The sequence below is a fragment of the Oncorhynchus nerka genome, linkage group LG20 (genome assembly GCF_034236695.1).
Source record: "Oncorhynchus nerka isolate Pitt River linkage group LG20, Oner_Uvic_2.0, whole genome shotgun sequence".
NCBI lineage: Eukaryota > Metazoa > Chordata > Actinopteri > Salmoniformes > Salmonidae > Oncorhynchus > Oncorhynchus nerka.
Genome location: NC_088415.1, coordinates 46385813 through 46405257, shown reverse-complemented (window position 1 = coordinate 46405257; position 19445 = coordinate 46385813). Strand labels below are relative to the sequence as shown.

Sequence of the window (19445 nt, the reverse complement as noted above, 5' to 3'; positions counted from 1 at the left end):
GGAGATGGTGTGTGCGAGTGGGTCTGGGCAGGTGTGATGTTTGTATTATGTTGTTGTTTGTATGTGTATGTTCTTTATTGTTTATCAAGTAAAATCTTTAAAAAAACAAAAGACTAAAATGTAAAACATTTGTGTGTGTGTTACACTGCAGTGTTTTGGCCACACTGACAGGCAGCTGTGTGAATGTGTGGGAGGGAGGCTTCTTGACCTCAGAGGGTGATGTTCTCGGAACCGGAGCCATCCTTTGGGTCTGCTTCCTCCATCCATGCCTCCCTCTATCTTTAGTGTCTGGCTTTGGACCTAGCAGGATGGTCATTGTGTGATGGATATACAGGAACTCTGTGGGAGATAGAAGCGTTTGTGCATTTCCAGACACGCATGCTTGCGTCCATGAGAGTGTGTGTGCGGGGAGGTGAACTTACTGCCTAAGTAACTACTGTTTGTGTCTGCGTGTGTATGTAGCTATGCATGTGTGTGGTTGTGTGTGTGTCCATAAGCCGAAAATAACCAGAATATTTTCACTGAAACACAAAGTTGGCGTTGAGTTGCTTGTCATCTGGAAGCCATGAAGCGACCAGAGCCTTGCATCTGCATTCATTTAGGAACTTTGGGGAATCGTGCCGGGATTTTTTTTTCTCTCCCTCTCTCCCTCCCCAATTCAATTCGCTTTATTGGCATGACGTAACAATGTACATTTTGCCAAACGCTTACTTTGGATATTTACAAAATGAAAATCATAAGAATCAAAATTATCAATGGGACAACAATAACCAAGGGTCAAAATAACCATGCATTGAACAATAAGCATACAGTAGAGGACATGTGCAGGTTGATTGGTCTGTCAGACAATGTTCCTCATCTTATGGCAGGCAGTAATGTAATGCGCTGCCAACCCACAGCTCTCTGTCCTCCCCCAACAGGACGGGTAGCATACTCTCATTCGAGAGGTATTTGAAACCTTGAATAAGTGTTTCAAATTTGGGGAAATTACACTCTCTAATGGTTATATATTTTTTACATTTTGTCAGGAAATGCAGCTCCGTCTCAGGTTCTGCTGTGGTGCAGTGGTTGTATAGCCTTTCCTCTACAGGGAGCCAGGTTCTGCTGTGGTGCAGTGGTTGTATAGCCTTTCCAATACAGGGAGCCAGGTTTTCCTGTCTACCCGTCTCAATGGCAAGGCTGTGCTCACTGAGCCTGTACTTTGTCAAGGTTTTTCTAAGGTTTTGATCAGTAACCATGGTCAAATAGTTTCCCAATAAGCAATGCAGTTTTGTTTTGATTGTGTTGTAATTTGTTTTATTCGGATTGAATCTGGTCCTGAGGCTTCAGTGTGTTAGTAGAACAGGTTTGTGAACTCAGCCCCAGGATCAGCTGGATGAGGGGACTGAGGCTTCAGTGTGTTAGTAGAACAGGTTTGTGAACTCAGCCCCAGGATCAGCTGGATGAGGGGACTGAGGCTTCAGTGTGTTAGTAGAACAGGTTTGTGAACTCAGCCCCAGGACCAGCTGGATGAGGGGACTGAGGCTTCAGTGTGTTAGTAGAACAGGTTTGTGAACTCAGCCCCAGGACCAGCTGGATGAGGGCACTGAGGCTTCAGTGTGTTAGTAGAACAGGTTTGTGAACTCAGCCCCAGGATCAGCTGGATGAGGGGACTGAGGCTTCAGTGTGTTAGTAGAACAGGTTTGTGAACTCAGCCCCAGGATCAGCTGGATGAGGGGACTGAGTCTTCAGTGTGTTAGTAGAACAGGTTTGTGAACTCAGCCCCAGGATCAGCTGGATGAGGGGAATATTTTATTTGCTCAGCTCTTGGCATTGCAGGGCTTGGTAATGATATGAGAGGGGGTCACTGTATTTTAGGTGTTTCCAGAACTCAATTGCTCTTTTTTGAGTTTGTATTATTACTGGATATTGGCCTAATTCTGCCCTGCATGCATTGTTTGTAGTTTTCCTCTGGACATGTAGGAGAATCTTACAGAACTCTGCATGCAGGGTTTACATGGGGTGTTTGTCCCATTTGATGAAATATTGTTTTGCAAGTGGACCCCACACCTCACTGCCATAAAGTGTAATTGGTTCAATGACACATTCAATTAGTTTTAGCCAAATTTTAATAGGTATTTCAATTTGAATTGATTTTTTAATGGCGTAGAATTCCCTGAGTGCTTTCTCTCTCAGTTCATTCACTGCCTCATTAAGGTGTCCAGTTGAGCTTATTTTAAACCTAAGTAATTGTAGTGTGTGCAGTATTCTGTATATTTCGTACCAATTGAGAACTTTGGTCTAATTCCCTGAGATCTGGAACTTCTCTGGAAAATCATTATTTTAGTATTTTTGGGGCTTACTGCCGGGGCCCTGGTCTGGCAGTACTGCTTTAGCAGGTCCAGGCCCTGCTGTAGGGCATGTGCTGTGGGTGACAGCAGGTATAGCTCATCTGTGAAGAGTAGGCATTTAACTTCTGAATTGTTGTGACTAACACCAGGGGCTGAGGATTTTTCTAGAATAGTGGCCAATTCGTTGATGTAAATATTGAGTGCAGGGCAGGGCTCAGATTGCAACCCTGGCGAATGCCCCGCCCTTGGTTAAAGAATTCTGGGGGGGGGGGGGTATATATTGCGCAAAGGAACACATCTTTTTCTGTCAGTACAAGTTCTTTTTCAGTTTTAACCAAATGTAATATTTATCAATTTTGAGGGGATCAATTAGATTTTGTAGTTCGTATTTGTACCAAATGATCAGTCCTCCAGAGTCTCTGCCTCTATTGACAGAACTGTTTTTTTTTGTGATGGCACAATTACCTCTTTGTAGCCTGTGGGACAGTGAGTGACAATGTCAGCCTTACACTATGTCTCCTGCAGAATGATGACGTCAACATCTTTAAGATTTTTATTGAACTCCAGTGCTAAACTCTTCAGTCCAAAGGTTGATGAGTTTAGGCCCTGAATGTCCCACATGCCAACAGAAAAAAATGTTAGCTGTTTATCTCTCTCTTAACAACTTAATAGTTAGTAGTTACTGTATTTCTGACTGCTATTTTTTCTTTTTGCAACATGAAATCACTATTGTATTCATTGAACAAGTAAACTTGTGTGTGTGGTGTGTGTGGTGTGTGTGTGCATGCATGTGTCCGTGTGTGTGGTGTGTGTGTGCATGCATGTGTCCGTGTGTGTGGTGTGTGTGTGCATGCATGTGTCCGTGTGTGGTGTGTGTGTGCATGCATGTGTCCGTGTGTGTGTGTTTAGTGCAGATGTATTGGAGGAGATGTTTAATCTCACTCAATCCTACAGGGTTCTCTTGTCCTCTGACGACCTCTGCGTAGCTGTGCTGGTCCTGCTGTTGGGCCCTGAGCAACATATTCTCTCTCTCTCTCTCTCTCTCTCTCTCTCTCTCTCTCTCTCTCTCTTATATTCATTCATTTTACTAGAGAGTGCACATTGCTGGTTTCCCATGTACATCAACATTACATATGTAGGATCTTAAATTGTTTTTGAGGTTTAAAAGAGCTTCTAAAATTGGTAATTTGTCTAATTAGCTGCTGCTCACACGCCACCTCCCTTCACGTTTCCTTCTTTACTCCCCTTGGTGAACCATGATGATGTAGGCTGTTTTTGAACATTACATTGCTAAAGAACATTACATTGCTAATTAGACTGAGTGTATTTGTGTGTTGCCTGTGTTTGATATGCTGCCTACATATGCTGCCTACATATGCTGCCTACATATGCTGCCATATGCTGCCTACATGTACAGAAATCTCAGTATCTTTAACCAAATCGGGTTTCCATAAAATTGGGTACAGCAGCTGCTCCGTAATTATAATCCATAAAATAATTCACATTTCCTGTTGTGGCAGGATTATTTCCTGCTGTGAGAAACGTGTCAAATGAAGATCCTACGCCTGTAGCAAATGGGTAGTTTCTGGACATGCGGTGCTAGATAGATCCACCTTTCAAGAGAAACTGATGTAGGATAAGCAGATGGTGTCCAACACACATCCACACATATTTCCTACATGTCAATCCAATCGAAACAAATTCATCCAAATGAGTTCAATTGAGGGCAGCCAAACAGTTGTGTAAGCATAAATGCTTTAGTGTATTTTTCATCTGTAAATCATCATACTATCTGTCAATGAATCATGAATGTCTGTGTGTGTGTGTGTGTGTCCTCTCTTACAGACTGCCTGAAGGGGCGCTACGGGGCTGGATGTAACCAATCGTGCCACTGCTCTGGCGCTCCATGTGACAAGGTGACAGGACGGTGCCACTGTCTTGACGGTGTGACTGGACAGCACTGTGAGACTGGTAAGGACGGGAGGCAACATGCTAATAGGGCAGTGGGGAGGAGGAACAGGGATGGTTGGTGGAGTGGTTTCCAATCACTACATCCAAAATATTTGTTATATCGCTGCCTTTTCTCTTGTGTACTACGCAAACATCCAAGAACATTTGTCAGGCACATGGAATCTAGAGTATCAACAGTGCACAACATAGAGCTGTCACAGAAAACCTCAAACTCCAAGGTGTTTGAAAAAAAAGGAAAACTAGATAGAAGAACCAGTACTCCTAGAACCGGAGCCCATCCTCATCTGGCTGGCCCAGGCATAATGACAAATCCAATAGGAATATCCTGGCATACCGGCATGGAAATATCCCTGTGCAGCAATATCGGCCATGGTCGGCCCTCTTTAAAAGCCCTCTTCAAATCAACATGGGATGGGCTGGCCAGAGACGCAGCAGTATGTGTGTTACATTCAACGATGTGACCGCACATCTCTCTCCAACGGCTAACCATAGTAAAACTATCCAAAAAACATTTTGTGATTCCATCTCTGATGTCTTTCATTCGGGTCCGTTTGAGCCTCTCTTGGACACTGTTGTGAATATGAGCTCCTTGGAAGAGGAGATGGAACTGAGTCTGGCGGTTTTAGAGAGAAGTGAGTGCTTAAGTTCCACACTTGCTTGTGTCCCAAATGGTACCCTATTCCCTAGTGCACTATGTGCCAGGGCTCTGCCATTTGGGATGCATCGAGTGTCTTTACTCAACCTTGTTCACTTCTGGCTGAGGTCAACTTGAACACGAAACGTCACGGAAAATGATGGGGCAGCTAAAGCATTGGAGCATCATTCACTGTTTCGCAGGAAGAGTTGTGTCACAATATGGACCCATAAAAACAATGTTAACAAAAAAAGGCTTGTGCACCCATTACAATACACATGTGAGTGAGAGAGAGAGAGAGATCAAGATTATTTGTTGTGAGAAAAACCCTCTGTGGAGAGTTATCAGCGGCAACCCACCAACATTCAAGCCCCCTTGAGGTGCTGCCATAGAGTTACATTAGAAGTCATTGACCACAGATAAAATGACGTCAAATCGCGTTATATCTACAGTAGCTTTCATTGATCATGTCAACATCATGTTTTCAAACTCTTTGCTAGCAAGCTAGCAGTCATCATCATCAAGTTGACAATCTACTGGCAAATGCTTTTTAATCCTTGTCATATGAAGAGAAATAATGAAGAGAAATTACAGATAAAACGTATCGGTGCTCATCGGCCAAATTCAACGAGTGATTTGGAAGGAATTAGTGGCTAACTGCAAGCATTGCAAAGCAATCACTAGCCTGCTTTAAGAGTCACTTTTCCAAGCTTAAAATGATAAACATTTCACATTGTCAATCCAGCATGATTTCTGCCCCGCTCAAAGCCACTTAACTCGGAACTGGGAAATCTGACTTCAGTGAGTTCAAGACAACTGGGAACTCGGGGGGGAAAAAACGAGCTCCGACTGGGAAAATACATTTTGAACGGTCATCCAACTCAGAATTGTAAGTCGGGAACTCGGGCCTCTTTCTAGAGCTACAACCTGAAGATCACTGACGTCATCATGATTAGTTTTTTTTTCTTCTGAGTTTCCAATTGTCTTGAAAGCACCATAAATCCAGAGAATGCCAGATTGATGACAAAGTTTGATGACAAAATTTGCCCACGAAGGACCGTCGCGCCACCTTCCTGTTCAAGTGAGCACAGCACAACAAGGTGAATTCCAAAAATGTATTGTATGCTGCTGCATAAATGATGTAATATGCCAGGGAGATATGCAAACTCTAGCCTATAACCTGTTTTAGAGAAATATAATTATAAAATATTGTAAGAGCTTTCATTGTCTGCTTGTATGCCCCTTTATTTATCCTACAATTATGACTTGGTGTACAAGGGAGAATACTGTATGAATGGCCCATGTTTTGAATTCTGTCGCTGTACATTTCAAAAGTGCTGAACAAATAGTTACATCGACTACAGTACGTCTGTCCTAGCTCGCTCATTAATGTCTTAATCAAAATTACGCATTGACTCTTGTCCGCTTGAAGCCCCTTATGCCATATTTTGTACATCTCAATTGTCCGAAGAAACCACTTTTGTTTAGGCAAGTCAGCCATATCAGCTATGTTTTTTTTAAAGGCAATAAATGAGGCTGAATGAACCGTTTCGCTGCCAGACAAGGTTCCGCTGATAGCCATGTGTAGTATTGGTAAGGTGTTGGGACTCTGTTGGGACAGCTTTATGTTGGCCCTAACAGTTTGTAGGCACCATTTGTCACCATTATAGTGCAATTCATGTATTGCTTAGTGTTGTGTTGTGTAATGGCTTTGCTGGCATGCATTCCACACCAATACATGTATTTTGCCTCAACAACATTTAGTTGCTAGAATCGTCACTGCGAGTTATACATATTTTAAAACAGCTCTTTATCAAATTTGATTTTCATAGAAGACATGAGAAACACTACTATGTTCATTCTTTCGCCATGGAACACTGGTCAGAATAATAATGCTTAATAGTATTAGCCCCATATGGAGAATAGAACAATGAATTCACCTTGTAGTCTTTCTCTCTCTCACACACTTTTTCTCTCTCACTCTCTCTCTCTGTCTGTTTGTTTGTTAGAGTGTGAGGAGGGTCGATGGGGTGTGGGCTGCTCAGGCTCCTGTCCTGACTGTCAGAACGGGGGAGTGTGTGACAAACACAATGGAACGTGCCGTTGCCAACCTGGATACATGGGCACCCTTTGTCAGAGTGGTGAGAGACACACGTGCACACACACACTAGTTCCTCAGACTTAGTATAATTGTAGGGGTGGGGGAAAAAATGTATACAGTGGAGTATCGCAATATCATTTTTGATAATTTAATATTGACACTGTGACCAAGTATCAATTAGTAAAAATAAATAACTAATATAACAAAAATATTAATATTTTTTGCTAAGTTGTTAAGTTAGTCAGCTTGAGCTGTGCTCAAGGTATTTCTCAGCCTATAGCTTGTTCTCAATGTTCTAAATGGTGTGCCAACATGTTTTGAGAACTTACAGTGCCTTCGGAAAGTATTCTGATCCCTTGAATTTTGTTATGGTTCAGCCTTATTCTAAAATGGATTAAAGAAATAAAAATCCTCAGCAATCTACACACAATTCCCCATCATGACAAAGTGAAAACAGGTTTTTAGAAATGTTAGTAAATGTATAAACAGAAATACCTTATTTACATAAGCATTCAGACCCTTTGCAATGAGACTTGAAATTGAGCATCCTGTTTCCATTGATCATCCTTAAGATGTTTCTGCAACTTGATTGGAGTCCACCTGTGGTAAATTCAATTGATTGGACATGATTTCGAATGCCACACACCTGTCTAAATAAGGTCCCACAGTTGACAATGCATGTCAGAGCAAGCCATGAGGTCGATGGAATTGTCCGTAGAGTTCTGAGACAGTATTGTGTCGAGCCACAGATCTGGGGAAGGGTACAAAAAATGTCTGCAGCATTGAAGGTCCCTAAGAACACAGTGGTCTCCATCATTCTTAAATGGAAGAAGTTTGGAACCACCAAGATTCTTCCTAGAGCTGGTCGCACGGCCAAACTGAGCAATCGGGGGAGAAGGGCCTTGGTCAGGGAGGTGACAAAGAACCCGGTGGTCACTCTGACAGAGTTCCAGAGTTCCTCTGTGGAGATGGGAGAACCTTCCAGAAGGACAACCATCTCTGCAGCACTCCCCAAAGCAGGCCTTTATGGTAGAGTGGCCAGACTGAAGCCACTCCTTAGTAAAGGCACATAATCTCTGGTATGATGAAACCAAGATTGAACTCTTTGGCCTGAATGCCAAGAGTCACGTCTCGAGGAAACATGGGACCATCCATATGGTGAAGCATGGTGGTGGCAGTATCATGCTGTGAGGATGTTTTTCAGCGGCATTGACTGGGAGGCTAGTCAAGATCGAGGCAAAGATGAACGGAGCAAAGTACAGAGAGATCCTTAGAGTGCTCAGGACCTCAGATTGGGGTGACGGTTTACCTTCTAACAGGAAAACGACCCTAAGCACACAGCCAAGACAACGCAGGAGTGGCTTCGGGACAAGTCTCTGAATGTCCTTGAGTGGCACAGCCAGAGCCCGGGCTTGAACCCAATCTAACATCTCTGGAAAGACCTGAAAATAGCTGTGCAGCAACGCTCCCCATCCAATCTGACAGAGCTCAAGAGGATCTGCAGAGAAGAATTGGAGAAACTCCCCAAATACAGGTGTGTCAAGTTTGTAGTGTCATAATCAAGAAGACTCGAGGCTGTAATTGCTGCCAAAGGTGCTTCAACAAAGTACTGAGTAAGGGGTCTGAATACTTACAGTTGAAGTCGGAAGTTTACATACGCTTAGGTTGGATTCGTTAACTCGTTTTTGGCAAATAGTTTTGGCAAGTCGTTTAGGACATCTACTTTGTGCATGACACAAGTAATTTTTCCAAGAATTGTTTAGACAGATTATATGACTTATAATTCATTGTATCACAATTCCAGTGGGTCAGAAGTTTACATACACTAACTTGACTGTGCCTTTAAACAGCTTGAAAAATTCCAGAAAATTATGTCATGGCTTTAGAAGCTTGTGATAGGCTAATTGACATAATTTGAGTCAATTGGAGGTGTACCTGTGGATGTATTTCAAGGCCTACCTTCAAACACAGTGCCTATTTGCTTGGCATCATGGGAAAATCAAAAGAAGTCAGCCAAGACTTCAGAAAAAGAATTGTAGACCTCCATAAGTCTGGTTCATCCTTGGGAGCAATTTCCAAATGCCTGAAGGTACCATGTTCATCTGTACAAACAATAGTACGCAAGTATAAACACCATGGGACCACGCAGCCTTCATACCGCTCAGGATAGAGATGCCTTTTGTCTCCTAGAGATGAACGTACTTTGGTGCTAAAAGAGCAAATCAATCCCAGAACAACAGCAAAGGACCTTGTGAAGATGCTGGAGGAAACGGGTACAAAAGTATCTATATCTACAGTAAAACAAGTCCTATATCGACATAACCTGAAAGGCCGCTCAGCAAGGAAGAACCCACTGCTCCAGAACCGCCATTAAAAAAAGCCAGGCTACGTTTTGCAACTGCACATGGTGACAAACATTGTACATTTTGGAGAAATTTCCTCTGGTCTGATGAAACAAAAATAGAACTGTTTGGCCATAATGACCATCGTTATGTTTGGAGGAAATAGGGGGAGGCTTGCAAGCCGAAGAACACCATCCCAACCGTGAAGCACGGGGGTGGCAGCATCATGTTGTGGGGGTGCTTTGTTGCAGGAGGGTCTGGTGCACTTCACAAAATAGATGACATCATGAGGAAAGAAAATTATGTGGATATATTGAGGCAACATCTCAAGACATCAGTCAGGAAGTTAAAGCTTGGTTGCAAATGTGTCTTCCAAATGGACAATGACCCCAAGCATACTTCCAAAGTTGTGGCAAAATGGCTTAAGGACAACAGTCAAGGTATTGGAGTGGCCATCACAAAGCCCTGACCTCAAACCTATAGAAGATTTGTGGGCAGAACTGAAAAAGTGTGTGTAAGCAAGGAGGCCTACAAACCTGAATCAGTTCCACCAGCTCTGTCAGGAGGAATGGGCCAAAATTCAGCCAACTCATTGTGAGAAGTTTGTGGAAGGCTAGCCGAAACGTTTGACCCAAGTACTAAATACTAATTGAGTGTATGTAAACTTCTGACCCACTGGGAATGTGATGAAAGAAATAAAAGCTGAAATAAATAATTCTCTCTGCTATTATTCTGACATTTCACATTCTTAAAATAAATTGGTGATCCTAACTGACCTAAAACAGGGATTTTTTACAAGGATTAAATGTCAGGAATTGTGAAAAATTGAGTTTAAATGAATTTGGCTAAGGTGTATGTAAACTTACGATTTAAAATGTATGTAATTGTGATATTTCATTTTAAATTTTTTAAATTTTTAAAATATAAATTAGCACAACAAAAAATTTAAAACTGTTTTTGCTTTGTCATTATGGGGTACTGCTCGTAGATTGATGAGGGGAAAAAAACAATTTAATCAATTTTAGAATATGGCTGTAACTTAACAAAATGTGTCAAAAGTCAAGGTGTCTGAATTCTTTCCGAAGGCACTGTATCTCCTAACCTCATTTCCTCATGTCTCTCTCTTGTTCCTCTTCAGTAGACATATACAGTAGTGAGCAATATACGTTTGGAATATCGAATCACAATAAAATTGTAGTATCGAATTTCAATACATGATACGTGCGAATCGCAATATATATCTTATTGGCACCTAAGTAATGTGATAATATCGTATCGTGAGGTCCCTGGTAATTCCCAGTCCTATATATTTTACCATACTGTCTCTGTCTCTTAGTCTGCCCGTTGGGTAGATTTGGCCTGGGTTGCCAGCTACGCTGTCGGTGCGATGACGGTGGGCGCTGCCACCCGTTGACGGGCCGCTGTGCCTGTCCTGAAGGATGGACTGGACCCAGCTGCAGTAGAGGTAAGGCTGACAGTGTGTGAGCCACAATCAATACTGTAGTACTTTATGATCCTCCTACCACTCAAATCAAATCAAATATGATTTCAATCTGATTGAATTAATTGAGGTTTCACAAGGGAACCATTAGAAGAGTCGAAAAATGGTCAAACCTACACATCTGGCTAAAGCAAAGCGTATTTGAAAGACTTCATATAGTAGTTGAAGCCAGGTCTGCTACCACTACGGCTTGCAATAATAGTGATAATAACCCATAAGAGTCTAAACCCTGTCTAATCCGGGAGAGGGGGTTCTACTAAGCTACAGTGCCTTTGGAAAGTATTCAGCCCCCTTGACTTTATCCACATTTTGTTAATTTTCAGCCGTATTCTAAAATGGATGAAACGAAGAAAGAAAAACTCTGCAATCTACACACAATACCCCATATATAATGAATATAATGAAGCGAAAACAGTTTTTAGAAATGTTTACAAATTTATATAAAAGAAAAAACAGAAATAGCTTATTTACATCAGTATTCATACCCTTTTCTATTAGACTCAAAATTGAGCTCAGGTGCATCCTGTTTCCATTGATCATCTTTGAGATGTTTCTAAAACTTGGAGTCCATCTGTGGTAAATGCAATTGATTGGACATGATTTGGAAAGGCACACGCCTGTCTATATAAGGTTGACAGTGCATGTCAGTTGACAGTGCATGTCAGAGGAAAAACCAAGCCATGAGGTCGAAGGAATTGTCCATAGAGCTCCGAGACAAGATTGTGTCGAGGCACAGATCTGGGGAAGGGTACCAAAAAATGTCTGCAGCATTGAAGGTCCCCAAGAACACAGTGGCCTCCATCATTCTTAAATGGAAGAAGTTTGGAACCACCAAGACTCTTCCTAGAGCTGGCCACCTGGCCAAACTGAACAATCGGGGAGAAGGGCCTTGATCAGGGAGGTGACAAAGAACCCGATGTTCACTCTGACAGACCTCTAGATTCCTCTGTGGAGATGGGAGAACTTTCCAGAAGGACAACCATCCCTGCAGCACTCCAACAATCAGATATTTTGGTAGAGTGGCCAAAGCCACTCATCAGTAAAAGGCATATAATCGCCCTCTTTGAGTTTTCCAAAAGGCACCTAAAGACTCTCAGACCATGAGAAACAAAATTCTCTTGTCTGATGAAACCAAGATTGAACTCTTTGGCCGGAATGCCAAGCGTCACTTCTGGAGGAAACCTGGCATCGTCCCTATGGTGAAGCATGGTGGTGAGAGCCTCATGCTTTGGGGAAGTTTTTCAGCGGCAGGGACTTGGAAACGAGTCATGATCGAGGGAAAGACGAATGGAGCAAAGTACAGAGAGATCCTTGATGCAACCCTGTTCCAGAGCGCTCAGGACCTCAGACTGGGGTGAAGGTTCACCTTCCAACAGGACAATGACCCTAAGCACACAGCCAAGACAACACAGGAGTGGCTTCTGGACAAGTCTCTGAATTTCCCTGAGTTGCCCATCCAGAGCCCGGACTTGAACTCGATCAAACATCTTTGGAGAGACCTGAAAATAGCTGTGCAACAACGCTCCCAATCCAACCTGACAGACCTTGAGAGGATCTCCAGAGAAGAATGGGAGAAACTCCCCAAATACAGGTGTGCCAAGCTTTTATCGTCATACCCAAGAAGATTGGATGCTGTAATCGTTGCCAAAGGTGCTTCAACAACAATACTGAGTAAAGGGTCTGAATAACTTTTTTTTGCTTTGTCAATATGGGATATTTTGTGTAGATTGATGAGGAAAAAAACAATTTAATACATTTTAGAATAAGGCTGTAACGTAACAAAATGTGGAAAATGTCAAGGGCTGTGAATACTTTCTGAAGTCCTTTATATGGAATTGTTTTAAGAAAGTCATACCAAGGATCATTTAACTATTTGATTTGGAATTTTAAGACACCTTGAAGTATAATTTATTTTATTATAATTTTTTTATGAAACATTTTTTGTGCTTAGTGCTATTAGCCAATACAAATGCAATAACAGATTCACTACAGGTTCACTAGCAACAGATAGTCCCCCCAAAAAATCTAAAGGAAGTTTGTTCTGAAGTGTCTGTCCTATACATGTATCTGAGAGATATAAGAAGGATATAAGAAGGATCAGGAAAGCAGTTATTTTTTTTATACATGTACTTAACCCCTTATTTTTGGCACTAACAAGTTAGCATATATACACTGAACAAAAATATAAATGCAACATGTAAAGTGTTGGTCCCATGTTTCATTAGCTGAAATAAAACATCCTAGAAATGTTCATGCACAAAAAGGTTATTTCTCTCAAATGTTTGTGTGTTTACATCCCTGTTAGTGAGCATTTCTCCTTTGCCAAGATAATCCATCCAACGGACAGATGTGGCATATCAAGAAGTTGATTAAACAGCATGATCATTACACAGGTGCACCTTGTTGGGGACAATATAAGGCCACTTTAAAATGTGCAGTTTAGTCACACAACACCATGCCACAGATGTCTCAAGATTTGAGGGAGTGTGCAATTGGAAAGCTGACTGCAGGAATGTCCACCAGAGCTGTTGCCAGATAATTGAATGTTCATTTATCTACCATAAGCAGCCTCTAACGTTGTTTTAGAGAATTTGGAAACCGGCCTCACAACCACAGACCACGTGTAATCACGCCAGCCCAGGACCTCCACATCCGGCTTCTTTACCTGGGGGATCATCTGAGTGGGAGTGGGGGGTTGCTGATGACTATCACTGTCTGGAATAAAGCCCTTTTGTGGAGAAATACTAATTCTGATTGGCTGGGCCTGGTTCCCCAGTCGATGGGCCTGACTACCAAGTGGGTGGATCTACAATGGTCATGTGAAATCCATCTATTAGCACCTAATTCATTCATTTCAATTGACTGATTTCCTTATATGAACTGTACGCTGTAATTCCATTTTAAAAAATGAACTAGTCCCGGGGGACCTTCAGACGAGTCTTGTGAGGCTTGTGGGCGTCTAAGATCCAACCAACCGACATGTACTGTACGTGTTCGTGAGAGTCTCACCTTTCCACGAGGAGACACAAAACAGAGAACCCCATGATGTGCATGAAAGTATCTTTCCATAGAGGGGTCATAATAGTTTGTAGGCCAAACCGTTCAGACGCTACAGAGTATTTTGTGAGAAGACCAATTTTCGAGACGTCTCATGGTCTGACAAACAGCGCTCTAGCTCTGTCACCTTTCACCGCAGATGTGGAAGTGCGACATAGGCGGATGTCGTGGATTGAGACGCATCCAATGCCAACAACAGATATCTCTAGCTTTAACTGACAGGTTTTTATGGGGATTTTTATTTTGCTAATTCATTTTCTGAGGGGGTGCAGAAATAGATAACACTGTACTTCATTTGTTGGTTCCTTTTTTGATCATGTTCACTTTGATTTGGAGAGACATTTGAAACAGTGAAAGGTCTTGTGCATCTGAAATGGCACTCTATTCTCCCTTTAAGCCCCCTACCCAGTTGTGGAGGTCATGACTTTTGACCTCTGACCTCTGTCTCCATGGTAGGGTGTGACGCCGGGCGTTGGGGGGTGGACTGTGCCAACGTGTGTGAGTGCCCGGACAACGATGGCAGCTGCGACCTCATCACGGGACAGTGTCGCTGTGAGGCGGGCTACACAGGACCACGCTGCCAACAGAGTACAAACATAAATATCTCCTTTCTAGTGTGTGTGTGTGTGTGTGTGTGTGTGTGTGTGTGTGTGTGTGTGTGTGTGTTAATGGAGGCTGGTGACTTGAAACATTTGGGAGAATGGGAGACCCACGGTATAGGCACTGACTGCTCGGAGACGACAAAGAGTGTTTCAAAAATAAAGGGACAGCAACCAACCAAGACTAATAGTTGCCCGAGCAAGATTATTTATCATCCAATATGATTGCGTAATACCTGTATTGACGGTATTTAACTTGCCTAGTTAAATAAAGGTTAAATAAAAACATTTTTAAAAAAATCAAAATGTGAGAAGCTAGTTAAGCGAGCTACCTAGCTAGGCTAATGGAGACTGCATGCGCTTTCTTGCCCTACACAGTTACAAACAACTGCTTTCAGTTAGGGGAAGTGATGAGCTCTATAGCAGTCTCACAACTCAATCGCTGGTTGAAATACCTTTTCTGCCCCTCCCAAAAGATAGAATTTGTAGATAATTGGCCTTCTTTCTGGGACTCGCCCACAAACAGGACCAAGCCTGGCCTGCTGAGGAGTGACAGACCATCATTGCTGGAGGGATGCTCTCATCTTATCTATGAACATAGAAAGGGCTCTAATTCCTCTAGCTCCACAATGAGATAGTGGGTAGGCCAGCTTAGTGGAGTCTGCCACTAGCACAGTCAGTGTAGTCAGCTCAGTTATCCCCCATGAAACTGTGTCTGTGGCTCGATCTAGGTTGAGCAAAACAAAACATGGCGGTGTTCGCCTTAGCAATCTCACTGGAATAAAGACCTCCTCCATTCCTGTCATCTCAAAATATGGTTACTTAATGTTAGATCCCTCACTTCCCAGGCAGTCATCGTCACAGAACTAATCACTGATCATAATCTTGATGTGATTGGCCTGAATGAAACATGGCTCAAGCCTGATGAATTTACTTTGTTAAATGAGGCCTCTCCTCCTGGTTACACTATATCCCCCGCACATCCCGGAAAGACATGTGTTGTTAACATTTGACAGCAAATTTCAATTTTCCTCCCCTCACAAAAATGACTTTGTTTTCGTCTTTTGAGCTTCCAGTCATAAAATCTATGCGGTCTACTCAATCACTTTTTAAAGCTACTGTTTACAGGCCTCCTGTGCCGTATATAGCGTTCCTTACAGAATTGCCTGAATTCCTATTGGACCTTGTGGACCTTGTGGTCATGGCAGATAATATTCACATTTTTGGTGACTTTAATATTCACATGGAAAAGATCACAGACCCACTCCAAAAGGCTTTTGGAGCCGTCATCGACTCAGTGGGTTTTGTCCAACATGTCTCCGGACTTACTGTACTCATTGCCACAGTCATACCCTGGATCAAGTTTTGTCCCGTGAAATAAATATTGTGAATCTAAATGTTTTTCCTCATAATCCTGGACTATCGGACCACCATTTTATTATGTTTGCAATAGCAACAAATAATCTGCTCAGACCCCAACCAAGGATCATCAAAGCCGTGCTATAAATTCCGCGACGAACTGCCCTTGATGTTTCTGCCTGGCCGGTTCCCCTCTCTCCATTGTGATTCTCTATCTCTGACCCTAATACAGGGGCTGAGTCACTGGCTTACTAGTGTTCTTCCATGCCGTCCCTAGAAGGGGTGCGTCACTTGAGTGGGTTGAGTCTCAGACGTGATCTTCCTGTCCGGTTTTGCACCACCTCAGGCTCATGCAGTGGAGGAGATCTTCGTGGGCTATACTCAGACTTGTCTCAGGGTAGTAATTTGGTGGTCTGTTGATATCCCTCTAGTGGTGTAGGGCTGTGCTTTGGCAAAGTGGGTGGGGTTATATCCTGCCTGGTTGGCCCTGTCCTGGGGTATCGTCAGACAGGGCCACAGTGTCCCCTGACCCACCCCTGTCTCAGTCTCCAGTCTCTAGGATCTATGCTGCAATAGTCTATGTGCTAGGGGGCTAGGGTCAGTCTGTTATATCTGGTGTAATTATCCTGTCTTATCTGGTGTTGTGTGTGAATTTAAGTATGCTCCCTCTAGTTCTCTCTTTCTCCCTCTCTCCCTGCCCTCCCGGAGGACCTGAGCCCTAGGATCATGCCTCAGGAATACCTGGCGAATGTTATCATTAAAAAATAAACTATAACAATACATTACATATATTATAAGGCCTTACATATTGGCCTAGTTGATGGCCTAGTTTTACCCTAACAAAGTGGTGTTAGGAAACTCCTGATTTACAGGCCACATCAGGCCTGCAAATCACATTATGCTGGCTTGGAAAGTGATGAGTAATTCCTATTGGAATCCAGCCAGTAAGGATATCTAACAGTTGGAATTATTATTCACCCACTACCTGCATTCAGAATGACTGTCAGGGCTAGGAAACCATTTAAACCGGAACAACCATTTCAATAAATTGAACTAACTGATTGGTTTAGAAACATGTATGTTATTTATCTTTGTGTAGTATAATATTATCAATCAATCAATGTCCATCCAAAACCACAGAAAATATCAACAATCCTGAAAAATCGACCTGCATTAGAGCATGCTGGGAAATATGATAATGATGGGTGTGGTTTTGATGAGACTATTTTACTCTCCACAGTGTAAAACAGTAACTCTGGTTATCAACACCAATACACAAACATATATTGTTTTATCTTTATTTAACTAGGCAAGTCAGTTAACCTGTTGCTTCTACTCGGGACGCTTGCGTCCCAACTAGAGCTCTGGAAATGCAAATGCGCTACGCTAAATGCTAATAGTATTAGTTAAAACTCAAAAGTTCATTAAAATACACATGCAGGGTATCGAATTAAAGCTACACTCGTTGTGAATCCAGGCAACAAAAGTCAGATTTTTAAAATGCTTTTCGGCGAAAGCATGAGAAGCTATTATCTGATAGCATGCAACACCCCAAAAGACCCACAGGGGACGTAAACAAAATAATTAGCATTTCGGCGTTACACAAACCGCACAATAAAATAGAAAACATTCATTACCTTTCACCATCTTCTTTGTTGGCACTCCTAGATGTCCCATAAACACTATTTGGGTCTTTATTTCGATTAAATCGGTCCATATAAAGCCTAGATATCGTTATATGTAGACTGTGTGATAAACGAAAAAAACATAGTTTCAAAACGTAACGTCATTTTTTAAAATTCAAAAGTCGACGATAAACTTTCACAAAACACATCAAATACGTTTGTAATGCAACTTTAGGTATTAGTAAACGTTAATAAGCGATAAAATTCATCAGGAGGCGATGTAAAGATCATTAGCTGTCCGTCTGGAAAAATGTCCGGCTAGAAACTCAACGAAAATATCCGGTCCTAGACCGGAGGAGATACGGTGTCCTGTATGTGTTTGACCAAGAAAAAACTCGAAGGGAAATGACAAGACTCTAGACACCGTGTGGAAGCTGTAGGTACTGCAACCTCAGTCAATTAATTGTGGTTCACGTTTATCAATGGGTTCAAGTAGCGCATGGATATATTTTCCCATTTTCAGTGATCAGTTTTTCCTGTGCTTTTCGATGTAAATGCCGTTCTGGTAAAGCCACAGCAGTGATTTAACCAGTTTTTTAAACGTCTGAGTGTTTTCTATCCACACAGACTAAGCAAATGCATATACTATATTCCTGGCATGAGTAGCAGGGCGCTGAAATGTTGCGCGATTTTTAACAGAATGTTCAAAAAAGTAGAGGGTCGACTTAAGAGGTTAAGAAAAAATTCTTATTTACAATGACGGCCTACCCCAGATGACACTGCGCCAATTGTACGCCGCCCAATGGGACTCCAAGTCACGGCCGGATGTGATGTGTCTTAGACCACTGCACCACTCGGAAGCCCTACACAGTGTGCTTAATCTAATAACACACACATTATTGTGTTGTTCTTGTCTATATTGAATACGTTATTTAAACATTCACAGTGTAGGTTGGAATAAGTATGTGAACCCCTAGGCTAATGACTCCAAAAGCTCATTTGAGTCAGCTAACCTTGAGTCCAAATATAAAAAAACACTCACAAAATGTGAGTTTGCTATTCACAAGAAGCATTGCCTGATGTGAACCATGCCTCGAACAAATAGATCGCAGAAGACCTAAGATGAAGAATTGTTGACTTGCATAAAGCTGGAAAGGGTTACAAAAGTATATCTAAAAGCCTTGATGTTCATCAGTCCACAGTCAGACAAGTTGTCTATAAATGGAGAAAGTTCAGCACTGTTGCTACTCTCCCTAGGAGTGGCCGCCCTGCCTGCAAATATGACTGCAAGAGCACAGCGCAGAATGCTCAATGAGGTTAAGAAGAATCCTAGAGTGTCAGCTAAAGACTAACAGAAATCTCTGGAACATGCTAACATCTCTGTTGACGAGTCTACGATACGTAACACACTAAACAAGAATGGTGTTCATGGAAGGACACCACGGAAGAAGCCACTGCTGTCCAAAAAACAACATTGCTGCACGTCTGAAGTTTGCAAAAGTGCACCTGGATGTTCCACAGCGCTTCTGGCAAAATATTCTGTGGACAGATTAAACTACAGTTGAGTTGTTTGGAAGGAACACACAACACTATGTGTGGAGAAAATTATTAATTAATTTACATTTACATTTAAGTCATTTAGCAGACGCTCTTATCAGAGCGACTTACAAATTGGTGCGTTCACCTTAAGACATCCAGTGGAACAGCCACTTTACAATAGTGCATCTAAATCTTTTAAGGGGGGTGAGAAGGATTACTTTATCCTATCCTAGGTATTCCTGAAAGAGGTGGGGTTTCAGGTGTCTCCGGAAGGTGGTGATTGACTCCGCTGTCCTGGCGTCGTGAGGGAGTTTGTTCCACCATTGGGGGGCCAGAGCAGGGAACAGTTTTGACTGGGCTGCGCGGGAACTGTACTTCCTCAGTGGT

At 42.4% G+C, this 19445-nt stretch overlaps 1 pseudogene; it reads left to right on the top strand.

Annotated features, from left to right (window-relative positions):
• LOC115102611 (multiple epidermal growth factor-like domains protein 6) overlaps positions 1-19445 on the top strand; it is a 113278-nt pseudogene that overhangs the window by 44504 nt on the left and 49329 nt on the right.